At 39.5% G+C, this 16,446-nt stretch overlaps 1 protein-coding gene across 1 annotated transcript in view; it reads left to right on the top strand.

Moving 5' to 3' along the window:
• Positions 1-16,446, top strand: part of LOC117241075 — a 237,934-nt gene that overhangs the window by 92,586 nt on the left and 128,902 nt on the right. The gene's annotated exons all lie outside the window — the stretch shown is intronic.

The following is a 16,446-nucleotide window of genomic DNA, read 5'->3' as shown; positions in this document are numbered from 1 at the left end:
GCACTTCCATACCCGACCATACCCCTCCATATCCCCACTACGCGCGCGTTTATTAGAAGTCCGCGACGGTTGCCGCGTATGCATCCTTCCGAATATTCGGCGAAAGAACCGTAGGGATATCGATGGTACATTAGGCCTGTCTGCCTTACGCTTTGAAAGTATAGCGCTTTGTGTCGCGAAGCCGTTGGAAATTTCCGTGGTCGAGTGCCGCCACATATTCGTCGATACACACTTGCTCGCGTCTCGGCACTTTCTTTCATAGCCGACTGTTTTAATCTCTGAACTTACATCTACTACGGGCATAGCCCGTAGTACGGTGATAGGGCCAAACGTAAATATTACGGGCATAGCCCGTAGTACGATGATCGGGCCAAATATAATATATAATCTAATATATAATAGCTTGTTTACATTTTAAGACCAAAATTCTCGAACGTAAATCGTAGGTTAAGGGGTTAATCGACTAAACAGTTTACATTCATTTGTTTTCGAGACGTCGCGCACACACATACTTTTACTCACTGATATTCACATACAAGTATTACTACTAGGCGTGTAACCTAGCCTAGCACATAAAATTATACATATCTCAATAGAAATATTAGAATCAAGGTCATGTAAACAAGTCTGGGCTTTCCTATATCAAAAGCATTGACAAAACCATGATCATATAAGCAGGTTTCGATACTGTCCAAGGAGAATTGTCCGAAAAGTAAGTCGTGATCCTGACTAATTTTGGGAAATAAACACGAGAAAATTCTTCCGAGACAGACAAAGTACAAAGTTTCTATTTCTATCTGAGACATTCATAGTATATCACTCATGCACGGAACCTTCTTGTCTTCCATGTTGAATTTTCACAACTAATCACAACCATGATCATATGACAGGTCTCGATGCTCACACTGAAGCCTAGGCAAAATGATGCGAAAATTCGGTTGTGACTAGTTGGGAAAAACTAACATGAAAGACAAAAAGGTTCTTCCTGCGCATGCGTGACATGCTATGAATGTCTGAGACAAAGACAGAGATATTTTACTCATCTCTGTCCCGCAAGAACCCGGACTTTGTCGTCTTACATGCTGATTTTTCATAATTAGTCACTGCCGGTAGGTTTTCCTTAGACCGATGTATGAGTGTCGAGACCTGTTAATATGACTGTAGTCCACACCACGATCGTATACACAGGTCTAGAAACTTTCATAGCACGTTGGCTGCCACGACACCCGTATTCAGGTGTCAGTAAAGTTTCTGGTAGAGCCGCGTAAACCCGTATTCGGGTGTCGTTTATTTGACTACTTGCGAAGGATCGTCGTAGGTATTTGAAAAGATATTCCAGAGGGAAGAATAAGACTATTGAATTGTTATAAAAGTAATTCGAAAATGGTTTATTAAAAAAATTATTTACTCGCATTACTAAAATATCGATGGGAGTACCTAGCAGAAAACGCTTGGTACTGCGGCACGCGTGGCTTGACGGAGATTTCCTTGAAAACACGCGTGGCAGTCAACGTGATTAGAGGAACACGTTAAGTCGAATCCAACTTATCAACAACTATGTTAAAGAAAGAGAGAGAGAGAGAGAAAGACTGAGAAACAGCTAGACTTCATTTGTTGAACGTCGAATGATTAGGTATGAAATGATGAAAATAATAGGTGATCTTGTAGAACCATTCTGTTACGACCGTTCGCGGAGAGACGCGGTCGCGAGGAAAACGCGTCAGCGAGAGGCGTAACTTCTCGCTACGATTCGGTGAATCGACGCCGCGAAGTAGTCGTTCCCCTGTTTCGTTTAGGATAACAGAGGTAGTTGATTTGAATATGACACAGTAGTAAGTTATATTTCACCGTTTATTCCACAACTTATAGCGAGGATAGTTACACTGGTGCGTATGTACGAGATGAGTGACTGAGTGATCTGCGGGTGTGTATACCCGCTCGAAGGATGTTGACCGTTCGAAGGATGCAAAAACAGTACTCTTGGAAGACGATGCTGTCTCGGTTATTAAAAACCTTACCTTCGCCATAAGACTTTCCACATCCGGATATGTGACTGTGGTCCACACCAGTCTATATGGCTGTGGTTGGATGAGTGATCCGGCTATGTGATAGCGTCGATGTGCCAGGTACTGTGATTCAGAAGTATGTAAACTCGCTAAAGTAAACCATCCGAAAATTTGTTAAGGAAATTCGAGGATTTGGGAATACAAATTATTGACTATATTTCCTACACAACAGTTATACATCTATATTACTCTCTGAAGAACGTCTTGCACGCACGCTGGTCGCCAACCGACTATCCTAGATTCTTCTAACATCTGGCAACAGTCTTTTGCCTCCACTAAGTCCTTGACGCCCTCTAACCCTTACACACACACTCTCATGTACAGTGTAAATGTATCACTTCCCTAACAAAATTGATTTCGGATAATCAATATCCTACTGGATTTTCTGTGAAAAGATCTGTAGAAAGACTGACTAGACTCCGATTTTGATTATTTTTGTCTATGTTGTAGAAGTCGACAATTTGAACGATTTTTCTCTATATACATAAGGGCTGAATTCGCGTAGTTTCTAAGATATTCGTGAAAAACAACCAGTAACAGAACTGTGAATTCTGTCTATAGTTGTGCGTCTGTGGTGGCGTATAAGTTAGTATTAGTTGCGGACCACTGGCCGCTTATCTTCTGTTTATAAATAAGGGTCGGGCGAGCGCCGTGCACAACGTGCATGTGCGAAGATACAAGAAATGTTTACTACAGAGTTATCCACTTAAGTCGGAATCCGCGCACGTGAGAACATATGAGAATGGCAACAGTGTAACATGCACGCCATCTATGAGCTGTTGCTAGAAGTATAATTAGACGAGAATACAGAGCGGTTTAATAGTCGCCGGTGGACTTTAAATTTTTTTTTTTTTATTTATTTGTTGAAATTACAATCAATTCTCGCGTTGAGAATTTTCAGTAATTTTTCTGGCGTGGCGCAGTGACATGGCTGTTTATTTACAATAAGTTAATACTTATTATAGATAGGTATAATTTATAAGTATTATAAGTAAGTGCATATGCTTAGTTTGGATAATTAAATGAATCTGACGTTTCTGCCTGCGAGTCTGGTCCGTCGTATCGAGTAGTCCAGTGATTAGGGGGTTTCGGTGTTTGTTGATTCTTTTGCTGTATCTGTTGCTATATTTTGCTATTTCCTCTTTGACGGTGGGTATCTTGAGGTCGCGGTGTATTGTTTCATTGGTTACATACCAAGGTGCGTCAATTAGGGATCTTAGCGTTTTCGATTGAAAGCGTTGGAGTATTTCAATGTTGGAGTTACTTGCTGTTCCCCATAGTTGGATTCCGTAGGTCCAGACAGGTTTTATTACGGTCTTGTAGAGGGTAATTTTATTCTGTATATTTAGTTTGGAGCGTCGGCCCGTGAGCCAATAGAGTTTTTTTAGTTTGTCCTTTAGTTGCTTCCTTTTATCTGAGATGTGTGTCTTCCACGTTAGTCTCCTGTCCAGGGTCATGCCCAGGTATCGGACTGTGTCCCTGCTAGGAACTGTTGCATTGTTGATGGTGACCTGGGGGCAGGTTTGTTTTCGGAGCGTGAAGGTTACATGTGTGGATTTCTTTTCGTTGACTTTGAAGCCCCATTTGTGAAACCACTTTTCCATGGAGTCGAGACTTCGCTGGAGAGTGGATGAGGCTATTACCGGGTCAGCGTGGGAAGCTAATAGCGCTGTGTCGTCTGCAAATGTCGCTATTGTTATATCATTTGATATAGGTAGGTCGGCAGTGTAGATGGAGTACAGTAGGGGTCCGAGGACACTACCTTGGGGTATGCCGGCTTCTATTGGGAATGTTGCGGAAGTGGCGTCTAGGTATTTAACCATGAATTGCCTATTGGTTAGGTAAGATTTTAGGATGGAGTAGTAGGGGTGGGGTAGGATCTTTTTAAGTTTGTATAGTAGCCCTTCATGCCATACTTTATCGAATGCCTGTTGGATGTCTAGGAAGACCGCTGAGCAATATTTTTTCTTTTCGAGTGTTTGGCTGATCGTATGAGTTAGGCGGTGGATTTGCTCTACTGTAGAATGATGTTTTCGGAAGCCGAATTGGTGATCTGGGAGTGTTTTCAAGTTCTCTAGGATTGGAAGGAGTCGGTTCGTCAGCATCTTCTCGAATAGTTTGGACAGGGTAGGTAAAAGACTGATTGGGCGATAGGAGCTGGTTTCGTATATCGGTTTACCGGGTTTAGGGATGAGGGTAATCAATGAGATTTTCCAAGCCTTAGGATAGTGTTCCAGGCGAAGGATAGCATTAAAAATCGATGTGATGAGTGCTATCCCTTTTGTGGGAAGTTCCTTGATTGCTCTATTGCCTATTAGGTCGTGTCCTGCTGCTTTCTTGGGGTTTAGGCGACTGATTGTTTCTATAGTCTCAGCAGAGGAGAAGGGTTCGATAGGAGGGGACATTTGGAAGGGGGTGTGCAGGTATTCAGTAACGTCCGCGGCGGTTTGGGGGGAATGGGGTTTGAATACTTTTGACAAGTGTTTTGCAAACAGGTCGGCTTTTTCTATGGGGCTTCGCGCCCATCCACCTTGCGGACGGCGGATAGGTGGGATTATTTGTGGGGGGCGTGTGAGTTTCCTGGAGGCCTTCCATAGTGAGTAGTTGGCGTCGGCTGTGGGGGATAAGCTGGCGAGGTATTTATGGAAACAGTCGTTTTTATAGTTTCTTAGGGTTCTGGATAGCTTTCTAGTTGCGTTGTTAAGTTTGCGTTTGTCCTCCGGTGTTCTATGGGTCTGCCATACTCTTCTTAGTCTTCGTTTTTCTGCTATTTTTTTTAGTATGTAATGGGGATATTCTTGTTTGCTGTTAGATGGCTTTGTCGGTGTGGAGAGGCGGATTGCGTTTATTATGCTCGTGTTTAAGTATTCCGTGGCTGCTTCGATATCTTCCTTTGTTTTTAGTGGGGTGAATGCTGAGGTTGAGTGTGTAAAGACTTCTCTGAAGAGCTGCCAGTTGGTGTGTTGGTTGTGAATGGAGCCATTAGGTGTACTCTCGATGATTGTTGAACTGACTGTTGCTATCACGGGAGAATGATCAGAGGAGAGATCAGCCGAGGAGTTGATCTGGACGTGTCTTGATGGGATATTTTTAGTTATGAAGAAGTCGAGAAGGTCGGGTATTTTGTTGGTGTCAGTGGGCCAGTATGTGGGTTCGTATGTGGTGAGGTAGTTGAGGTTGTTGTTTGTTATGCTGTTTAAGAGGTTTTTGCCTCTTGCTGTAACCAGTCTGCTGCCCCATTGGATGTGCTTGGCGTTATAGTCTCCTCCAACTATGAATCTGTTGCCCAGGGTGTCCAGGAAGTTATCAAAGTCTTCTTTGGCGATGGAGTGTCTGGGAGGGCAGTATACTGCTGAGGTGGTGATTGAGCCATGACAGTCTTCTATTGCTACGTTTGTTGCTTGGAGGTAGTCTTTCTGGAATGATGGGAGTTCGTAGTGCTTAATACTTGCTTTGATTATTATTCCGGTGCCACCGTGGGCCTTTCCGCTGGGGTGTTCGGTATGGTAGAATTTGTAACCATTTATTTTCAGGTAGCTCTTGTCGGTGAAGTGGGTTTCCGACACGAGCATTACGTCGATTTGCTGGTGTTTTAAGAAGAGTTCTAGTTCAAGTTTGTGTTGCGCTAGACCGTTGGCGTTCCAGAGTGCTATGCGCCTTGGTTTTATTTTGAGTCGGGGCGTGCTAATTTTTCCACGATGAGTGTTAGTAGCGATAGCAAGTGATTTATTTGCTCCGATTGTTTCTCTATTAGCTTTTCAAGCCTTGAGGAGTTGTCTGTGTTTGGTGGGTTGGGGTCACTGTTTTGGGGAAGGTTCCTTTGGCTGTTCGGGTTATTTTGGATGCCTTGTGTTGCTTGGGCATAGGAGGTTGAGGTGGAGATGAATTTGGTAGGACTGTGCGTTTGGTTGGTTGAGGGGGTTGGGGTAGTCGTGAATTTCGGCGGGCTGGGTGTTTGGTTGGATACCTCTTTTGCTCTGAGCTTAGGGTACCTGTTCGTGTATAGTGTTTTATATGCTGGGCAGCCTTTGTAGTTGGCAGGGTGGTCCCCTTGGCAGTGGATGCATTTCGCTGGGGTTTCCGGTGATTTGGCGCACTGGTCAGTGGAGTGAGAGCCTGCGCATTTAACGCAGCGGAAAGTATGGTTGCAGTATTTCTGCGTATGACCGTACCTTTGGCACCTTTTGCACTGCACTATTTCTTTTTTCACGAGCGGTGGTTCGATCTTTACTATCGCGTTCATTAGGCGGCTGATGTTATATATTTCCTTATTGTTCGGTTTTTGTTTAATGTCTAGGAAGAATAAGGATAACGGGTCTTTCGAGACTCTATGCCTTATATTACTTACGTTGACGACTTCGTGGCCGAGTTTTGAGAGTTCGTATTTTAGTTCGTCTATGTCTGCTGAGTGGTGTATGTTTCGTAGGACCACCCGGAAAGGCCTTTCCTGTTTAAGTTGGTAGGTGTGGAAGTTGGCGTTCAGGGTCCTGAGTGTCTTGGTGAGTTTTCTGTAAGCTTCTGGGTTCGTCGGTAGTATTTTCACCTTGTTGTTGCTTATCTTAAGGTTATATTCCTCCTTGTTGGTATCTCTCTCTAGGGACTTGGTCATTGTCTGTATGTCAATGACGTCGTCCACAAAAATTGGTGGGGGAGGGGGGATTCTCTGTGAGTGTTGATTTGATGGCGGTTCTACGATTTCCATGGCGTCGTTTGCGGATTCCAATACGGCGAACCTGTTGTGTGTGTTTATTTGCGTTGCTGGTTCTATTTTCCTCTTCTTTGTAGTGTTAGCGTCGTTAGTGCGGAGAGTTCTGCTACACTTCTGCCACGGGGGGGGGGGGTAGCTCGGGGTAGCTGCGAGTCTGCTCCGGAGAGCCTGGTCGCGGTTGCTGGGCCATCATCGAGCTAGTTAATTCGGAATGAACAACTAGTCGTGAGGCTGTGAGGCTAGTATTCGTGTTGGGGTTAGGTGCGTGGGATTTTCTTCTCCCTAGGGGGTAAGGGGCACTTAGCTGTGTTCTCTTTCGACGGTTGGGCGACACGTGTTGTTTTCGAACTACGCTGGGCACTAGAGACACGTCTGCACGCTTCGGCACTCCACAGCGAACTGGACTTTAAATTTGCCGTCAAAATAGGGAGATGATGATCGCTGAGAAAGCGAGCTTCATGTTTTCGTTCAATGATTTTATACGCTTCTACGTTTCCTAAGCTTCAAAGTAAGCAAGGAACAAACAATTTCTATCCTTCGTCGACTAGTCCGAACGAACTCAAGTACCACAGTACGAAGGTTAAATTAATTTCTGTTTTTGTAAACTGGACTTTATAAATATGAATTCTAGGTTAATTCTGTATTAAATATGAGATTCTTGTTCTATCTCAGTTGATTTCCTTGTTTCATATTCTTACATTCAACGTATTCACAACAGAGCGATCCATAATCAGATAATACCGGACAATTTGTAGAAAGTGATTGTTATTTAAAAATTTTGACGTACAACTTAGAGGAAAATGTTTTATATGTTAAAATTGAAAACTAACCGACGGAGTGGAAAAAGAACCTCGATGTTTGTATGAATGTGAATAATTTCAATTTTTTAATAATTTTGGCAATTGAATGTAGTTTTAAATATAAAAAGAAATTTCGTTATAATCACATTTCTGGTAAGCATACTTCAAGATATCAGTTACGAAAAAAAAATTGAGCTACATTTGGGAGCAGAACTGCGCTTGCTTACTTCGAAGCCTCAGCAGTACACGGGAATTCGAAATTGTCGGGCGAAAACGCGAGGCTCATTTTCTCAGCGATCGTTTTCTCTTTATTGCGACGTCAAATTTAAAGTCCTTCGTTGACAGCTAAATCGCTCTGTGTTTTCGCCTAATTATACTTTTAGCAACAGCTCGTAGATTGCGAACGACATTAAATTGTAGTAGTAAGTGTACACGTTACACTGTTGCCATTTTCGTATGTTCTCGTAACCGTGGGTTCCAAGTTATGTAGATAACTCTGTATATATGTATAAATATATTATACCATACCTGCTGGATCAATTTAGATCATCAATTTATATTATTTTGTTGTTAATGGACTGATTGAAAATTTTTTTTCAATCAGTCCATTAAGAGATTTAAAGAGACCTTTAAGATAATTATAATAAATTCCATTTTTGTTGTTTGTTGTTCTGTTGTTTAGGTTTTCCTGTTATTGAATTTTCAAAGTCTTCAATTTTTTATGAATAAACTTTTAATTTTCTTGTACTTCCTTTCAGCGGGTATAAGATATACTAAGACGAATTCGATATGTATTATGTTCTCTGTCTAGCTAAACAGAGGAAACATTTAACAAATATCGATCCAAATTCGTGAAGCAGTCGTTAATTTTGCGTTTACCCAAGTGTATTGCAGCTGATGGACGTCGGTTTGAATATCGTCTTAATCAAGATAAAGGATATCTTTGTAATGTTTCTTCGGTTGAGGTGGAAAAAAGATATTTGACGCATGTCAAATTCGTCTAAATATCAAGTAAAAGATAGGTGTAAACAAAATTATAAGTTCATCTATAATAAAACTGAAAATGGACTTCAAAGTTACGAAAGAAAAGAGGTGACTTTAGTATAATCATCTTAAAGACGTCATTAAGCCATGTTATACCAAACAAAAATTTTTTCGATCAATTCACTAACAACAGAATGTTCTAAATTGATTATGTTTCGTGACTCACTCTGTACGATGATACTAATTTTACTCTTCTTGACCTGTAAGCTTTTGCCAACATAAATAACATTTTATGTTTTATATGTATACATATATCTACTTGCGTATGTCTGTAACCTATTTCATGATTCATAACATTCAAAATAGTCTTCTTAAATAACACATACGTTTGAAGTACATTGAAGAAAAATTTGAAATGCAAGGTATTTTTAAATAAATGTTTTCATTTACAGTATTTTCACTATAATAACACTTTTAGCGTTAAATCAAAAGATCTCAAATTACACATGGAGATTCTATACAGGATGCTTAGTTACAAATGTAAAAAAATTTAAGGGGCGATTCTTAATGTTAAGACAAGATTAAAATCAGGGATGAAACAATTGTGTTATCGGCTTTGTTTTTTAGTTATTGATTATTCATAATTAGCCAAAATAATCCCTATGCGTGAGCAAACCTTCTTACACGAACGAAAGTAGGTCAACCTAAGCAGCCGAAACAGCGATTCTCAAATCAAACGATATATGGGCAGTAACTTGCCTCATGCAAGTAGAGAAGAAAACTATGACATTCGAAGATGTAAACCATTCTGCGCGATGTTTTGTAAGCAAAATCATGGATTAAACGTTATACCTGCCTACTCATTAAAATCCATAACAACATATCGGAAACCGTCTTATGGAATTTTTTAGTGGAGAGGATTAATGTTTTCTCTTTTCCTTTGCCTCCATAAATAATTAATAAATGATATCACATATAAACAATGTTTATACAAATTTCACACACGCACCGCGATCGTCCCGTCCGCGGGTGTTCACAGAAAAATCGCATATGCATTAAGTACTTTGAGGTGCTACTAAATGTGGTCGAACGCTGTCTTGCACGAATCACACATACTTTACACACAAATATCTCATTCACATACATACACATGAAATAAAGAATGAAGATACATATATGTACATTTACTAATTTGGAATTCACAAATATTTAAATATATATGTCGCGTTCACATTATGATTAGGGTTAGGGGCGTGAAACGAATCTTCATTTAAATTTGACATTGTTGTTATGCAATAGAGAAGATATTTACTAGTACAAATGCGATTATCGCAGAATTTGACAAGTAACTGTGGCAATTACATACTCGAGATGCATACAACGATCCTAGGTTCAATAACGAATCCGCGGTCAACGGGTTAACAAAATGCGCTTTCTTCCAAAGTCCACGTTGTACTCAACTTGCTTGTCTACGGTACAAGTATTACCGAACTAGCTCTTTGTTAAAACGTCAAAACAGCAATTTCCCTCATTTTCCGAACGAAGGCTATCCCCGACGAATCCGATGATCTCGTGTCCCCATCATAGTTTTCCTCTGCAGCATCATCGCGATGGAAAGTCGTTTCTCTCTTAGGCGTTTCTCTCTATTAGCGAGTGACTTATCGTCTTTACGCTCGGTGGATATTCCACGTTTTAACAAAGAGTTAGTTTAGTAATATTTGCACCGTAGCCAAGCAAGTTGAGTACGACTTGGGTTTTGGAAGAAAGCGCATTCTGTTACCCCGTTGACCGCGGATTCGTTGTTGGACCTAGGATCATTGTCATTAGCTTCTCAAGTGTCTGATTACCGCGGTTACTTGTCAAATTCTGTAATTGTCGTATTTGTACTAGTCAATATCTGTTTATTCGACCAATCGCGGGGAGACGTAGTCGCTAGAAGAGACGTCAACGGGGGTCGTAAATCCCCGTTACGATTATAACAATCGACACCACGAATTGATCGATCCGCTGATTTCCATTGAGATAATAGGGGTGATTGAGTTTGTATAACACTGTGATTCACAGAATTATAAATTATATATTTCCAACACTTAGATTACACTGATGAGCATAGATAGATAGATAATCACTTATCGCACGAAGATAAGATAGATATGTACGTTAGAGCAGGGCTCTTGTAATTGGATTCAATGTATTAGTGGACGTAGCACTACAAGATATTTAGGAGAGGAAATGTAGGCTCGACAATACCGAGACCGACTCTCGCGTTATGCTTAGACTGCCCGATGGGCATTAGCTTTTAGACTTAGTAGTTGACTTTTCCAACGATGTAGAAGAAGTGAAGTTGAGTGACGATGCTGTGTCGGAGGAAAGCTAAGGATGGGTGTGTCTAGCGCACGGGACCATCGGATTTGTTGGTGCCGATGTTAGTTAAGAGAGTGAGGGAAATAGGCTTCGTTGTTAATTGGTTAAACGAAGGGTCTTAACCGCCCTCGAGAGACAGTGGTTAGTGGGAGGAAAGTTACAGCGTACGTGAGAAAAACTAACTTTCCCTTGTCCCGCCGTGGTAGACAATAGCCTTTAGAAATTCTTCGGAAATAGATGTTTGTTTGGTTTGAAGGGCTTTAGCAGGCAAGTGACTCGGGTTTATGACGGGTGCTTAAGACTATTGAGGGTACGTCGTACGGAAGAGCGGACATCTGGTGTCCGTCTGGCCCGCGGTGTGTGACCTGGGCCAGGCAGAGAGTCGCCCGGCGTAACAATATCTTCTCCATTGCATAGCAACAATGTGTAGTCCAAATGGGGATTCGTTTCACGCCCCTAACCCTAATCATAATGAGAACTTGACATATATATTTACATGAATAAATAAATAAATATATATATTAATTATATTATAATATATATATCTGGAATATATTAAAGGTGTAATTTTGTCCGATTAATTATAATTTATTAATAATGGATTGAAAATACAGATATTAGTTAGACAGAGAAACGATGTTTGATTAACAGGAAAACTAAATGCAACGCTCGTATTTACATCAAATAACTTGACAACTATTTGGTAACTATCTCTCTCTCTCTCTCTCTCACTAGCAACTCTAACACTCGACAACACTCGCAACTCAATTCTAACGACTCTATGCTTCGACGTCTCGATCAACTCTGACCCTCGCCAATGCATTCCTGCTCGGTCCTGCACACACACACACACACACACTTTTCGGCTCACATACTCTGGCCTCTCGATTGCCACTCCTTGAAATATGAAACCGTACTTCTGTTTTGACGCTGCTTATCTTTTCTCGCGTCACTGTTACTAGGCGCTCTTGGATGTAAACAAACCACAAAAAGACGGCGTACACGGTGTTTTCTAATTTCAGCCGATCTCCAATCAAAGCTATTCTACGATATTACATATCTTAGTTATATATATTAATTATTTAGTATCAAAAAATTCAAGTGTATGTGTGACGCTTTCTGAAAAATTCAGGGTCGCTTGCCAATCAGTCGTAAGTCAAGAATTGTCAGAGCACAACGTATTATGCAAGAAATTGTTTAAAAACGTATTGAATCGTGTTGTTTTTCATCGTGCTATGTTGTACAAGTTGTACAATACAAATTGTATCGAATTGTGTTGTGCTAAATTGTAAAACATCGAGTTATTAGGTTTCTTGTTCAATTTTCATTCTTTAAAATTTAATAAATATACTTCTTCAAACCAAAATCCTACATGCACACGATATATCATATCCTGCGTAGTTATATGTATACTTAGGAATAAGCAACACAGAAAAGTAGAAGAATTACCTTGTTTCATAATTTGTTTGCCACTTTTGTTTAGAATTTTCTCTTCTTCTTAATTTGCCATATTTTCTTCTTTTATTCTGTTCGGTGTAATCTGTCTTCTTCTCTCCTTCTCTTCTTTTTTCTATTTCTCTCCTTCCCCTTATTCACATTTCCTACATACAGATAATTATTGTTATATCGTGTAATTATATACAGGGTGGTTGGTAACTGGCGGTACAAGCGGAAAGGGGGTGATTCTACGCGAAAAAGAAGTCGAAAATATAGAATAAAAATTTTTCGTTTGAGACTTTGTTTTCGAGAAAATCGACTTTGAATTTTCGCTCGGTACGCGTGCACTTTATCGCGTCTCGTTATAACTCATTTGTCCCTGGCATCAACCACGGTAACTGTAATAAAACGGAAATTTCATCTCTTTATTTTCAGTTAACAAATTTGCAAATTGAATCATTTATCTTCCCGCCACACTAACTTTGTTTCATTCTGTCGGTTAAAAATCAAACAATAAACTATGTTTAAAAGATGAAGAATGGATAAATGTTAATTTTAATAGAAATTTTATCTTTTTACTTTTAAGAAAAGTCTTTCCTTTACAACGACTTATAAAAATTTGATATACGATCTTTTTCGCCGTTTTATCACACCTTAAATGAAAAGTATCCGCTAACATTGTAATTATCCAAGATGTACCACGAAATTGCATAGTGTTTGAAATTACGTAGAACTTGCATCGTTTGTGATGTGTATGATAAACGCGTGTGTTTAGTAATGCTTCTGTAGTGTGAGTGTATAGTGTATTTGGAAACGAGTATTAAATCGAATTTACACTTCCTTTGTAGAGACAAGGCAGATAAATGCTGCGTTCCTCCAAAGTGAAACAATAAATTCGGCTTTCATTCATTTCAAAAGGCCTCTCATTGCCTTATCACTTCTTGGCATCGTTCGTGCATATTCGTACAGCGTCCTTTAATTATTAGGGGAAAGTGTTTCAAACCCTCCGAAGTGCATCTTCCAATCCCAATGCATCCAATATCACTAGATGGTTTTCCAGATCTTGTAGGCGTTGTTCAAGAATAAGAATTAATGTGTAATCAATTAACATGCTGTGTATTAGTATAAACGAATGATGCCAAGAAGTGATAAGGCAACTAAGGGGTAATATTCGTTTCTAAATATGCTAAATTCAGCGCTAAATACTCATACTATAAACACGTATACTACACGTGCACTGAACACATGCTTGACACACACGCACTGATACTAAACACACATACACTAGAAACATTCTAAACATATACACTACACGAAGCACAAATTGGACCGCGGAATCTTATTGTTTATTTTGAATTATTCCAATACTAACTGTATACCTTTTGCTCTAAATGCGATGAGACGACGAAAAGAATCGTACACCAACTTTTTAGAGGATATTGTAAAGGACAGATTTCTCTTTATAAATTCATCTTAAAACGAACTCCAAGAAAATTTTTAAAACTCCGTACAGTCGTTTGAATTTATAAAATTTGAATAGAAGAGAAGAAAAGTTAATTTTCCACGTCGTTTTCTAACAAAAAAAGGATCTTTGAAAAGATTAAGTTCAAGACCGTGAAAGCAAAGAATTCCCCATTTAAAATGAACTGCGGTAGAGTTGTACGATTTTTTCTTTATGAAGTTACAGCAGTTTAAATATTGACAATTTTTCGGTCAAAATTCAGAGGTCCCTTAATTTTGTGACGTAGTGAATATTAAAAATTAAAAAATTCAGTGGTCCTTCAATTTTGTGGCGTAGTGAATATTCAAAATTTAAATCTGTCACAAAAACACATATTTTATTATTACTCTCAATAAGACTAAAATTCCAATGAATCTCACAAGAGAGGCAAAATCTTTGGAACAGATCTTGAACGGTTAATGACCATTTCAAAATTGCACGCGAAGCACGAATGAGGGAATGATTATCGTCGTCAGCATGAATGCCCAAAAATTTCTTCCGTCCTTTTCTAAAATCGATTTATCTAATGGAATGAGAAATCGGCATGGGAAGAGCAATGTACCTTTATGCTTTGTTAGGCAGAATGTTTCGAAGAATCGATGTGCAGGTTGTTCGGCTACAGGTTTCCGACAATTTAAGGGCTGATTCTTAAAGCCAAAATAAGACGAAAATCAAGAATAAAAAAAATTGCGTTTTCGGCTTTGTTTTTTAGTTATTGACAATTAAAAATCGGTCAACATGTCCTCGCACATGGGCAAACCATCTTACAGTGATACTCAATCCCAAAGAAGACCACAGCATTCAGAGACGTAAACAACCCCACGCGATGTTTTGCAAAGGAAATGGTAGATTGAACATTAAACCTGCTGACTCGTGCAAATCCATAAGAGCATTTCGAAAACCACCCTATACAATTTTCGAGTAGAGAGGATTAAGGTTTCCTGCAATTTTTTGAAGCTGCGAGTTACTACAGCAAAATCACACACGTACCATGATTGTCCCGACAGCGAATGTCCAGAGCAAAATCTCACACGCACCACGATTATCCCGTCCGCGAGTGTTTACAGCAATATCACACACGCACTGCGAATGTCTCGGTCGCGAGTATCCAGAAAAGATACAACAAATTACAACAGATATTCTATATGTCCTCCGCTTTCTTGTAAACAGTACCTGACTTTTCTCTTAGAATTTTGCCGTATTCTGTATTCACACGTCTGCAGTGATAAAGGTCTGAAAATAGGACCCTTCTCCATTTCTTTTTCCAATGCACTCTTTCTTTTGCAAAGCGTAAACGTTCTACTTTTTGTTTCGTTGTTAACGAAGATTTCTTTTTCAATTTTAGCCTCTTGACATTTTTGCAGGATAGTAGAACTCGACGAACACTTGAAACACTGGCACTAACACTACATTTTTCCATTATTTGCTTCGTTGTTAACTGCGAATTGGAAGCTACACGCAAAATCGCTCGCTTATCACTAGTACTTTTTTTTTTTGCCAGAATCTTCAACATTTTTTAAGAAATTGTGTATTACTTTACGACTTCTTCTTATTACTTTCGATATTTTTGCTATTGATAACTGTTGCTGTTTTAGTTCAAGAAGTTGCTTTTTCAGACTCGTTTTTTCCCACGTCCCAAATACTTACAAATTTATATAATATTGTACTGTAATCTTTACTCGTTGATAAATCATGGCTTACTGAGCAATTTCTAAAAATATTAGCAGAGCGTGCTATCTCTTCGTTCTTAAAATAAAACAATTTTTTTGCTACACACTAAATCTCGTAATATTTTTAATTAATTTCAAGGAACCGCATATCCTGAGCTCATAATATTTTGATATTATACGTTACAGACGAAAAACTTTACACGCGTCATTGAGAAATTAAAGATAGCTCACCTGGGCTATCTCTTTAACAAGGAATGTACCTGTTTCCAAAACAGCTCAAGTGCTCTTGCATTGCGCTGGTAGAATGTGCGATACGCCATCCTGCGTGAACCATCTCTTAATGTGCGTGGATTTTCACGTGCCTGGAAATGTTCGTTACGTATATTTGTTATTTCACATTTATTAAATGTTGCCTCATCAGTAAATTGTTGCCTCACGGGGAAATTGGAATTGCGTTAGATTTTTCGATTCATTCGTTTGCGAAGATTTTTTCTACTTGAATTTTCTTGAATAAGGTGCAGTATTTTATCTCCCAAATGCGCATCGTCGTGCTGAATTCGTCCGCCAGATTTCGCAGAATTTAACGTACCGGTATCCCGCAATCGTTGGTTTATTTTGTAAAAAGTATTGCTACATTGTATACAGCACTCACTGCACGAACATTTCTCGAATTATGTGTATTGCACACCCAATACACCTAAATAACATTCTAACTTAATATTTTCACTTCTTTGAAAGTTCCTCGTCGATTGTCGGAACGATTCCGTTCTTCCAAAACTGTTCTAACCTCTTGCTTCGAAATGTCTAAAGCATGGCAATGTAATGATGGAGAGTTCATTCCGAAGGAAACATTTACGATACAAGGGTATGATATTGAGAAAGCCACCATGCTGTGCACCAGATGTGTTTAAAAAGA

Source organism: Bombus vosnesenskii, unplaced genomic scaffold (assembly GCF_011952255.1).
Source record: "Bombus vosnesenskii isolate JDL3184/JDL3185 unplaced genomic scaffold, Bvos_JDL3184-5_v1.1 scf7180000015241, whole genome shotgun sequence".
NCBI lineage: Eukaryota > Metazoa > Arthropoda > Insecta > Hymenoptera > Apidae > Bombus > Bombus vosnesenskii.
The sequence above is the reverse complement of the archived record's forward strand: the minus strand, read 5'-3'. Positions and strand labels throughout refer to the sequence as shown.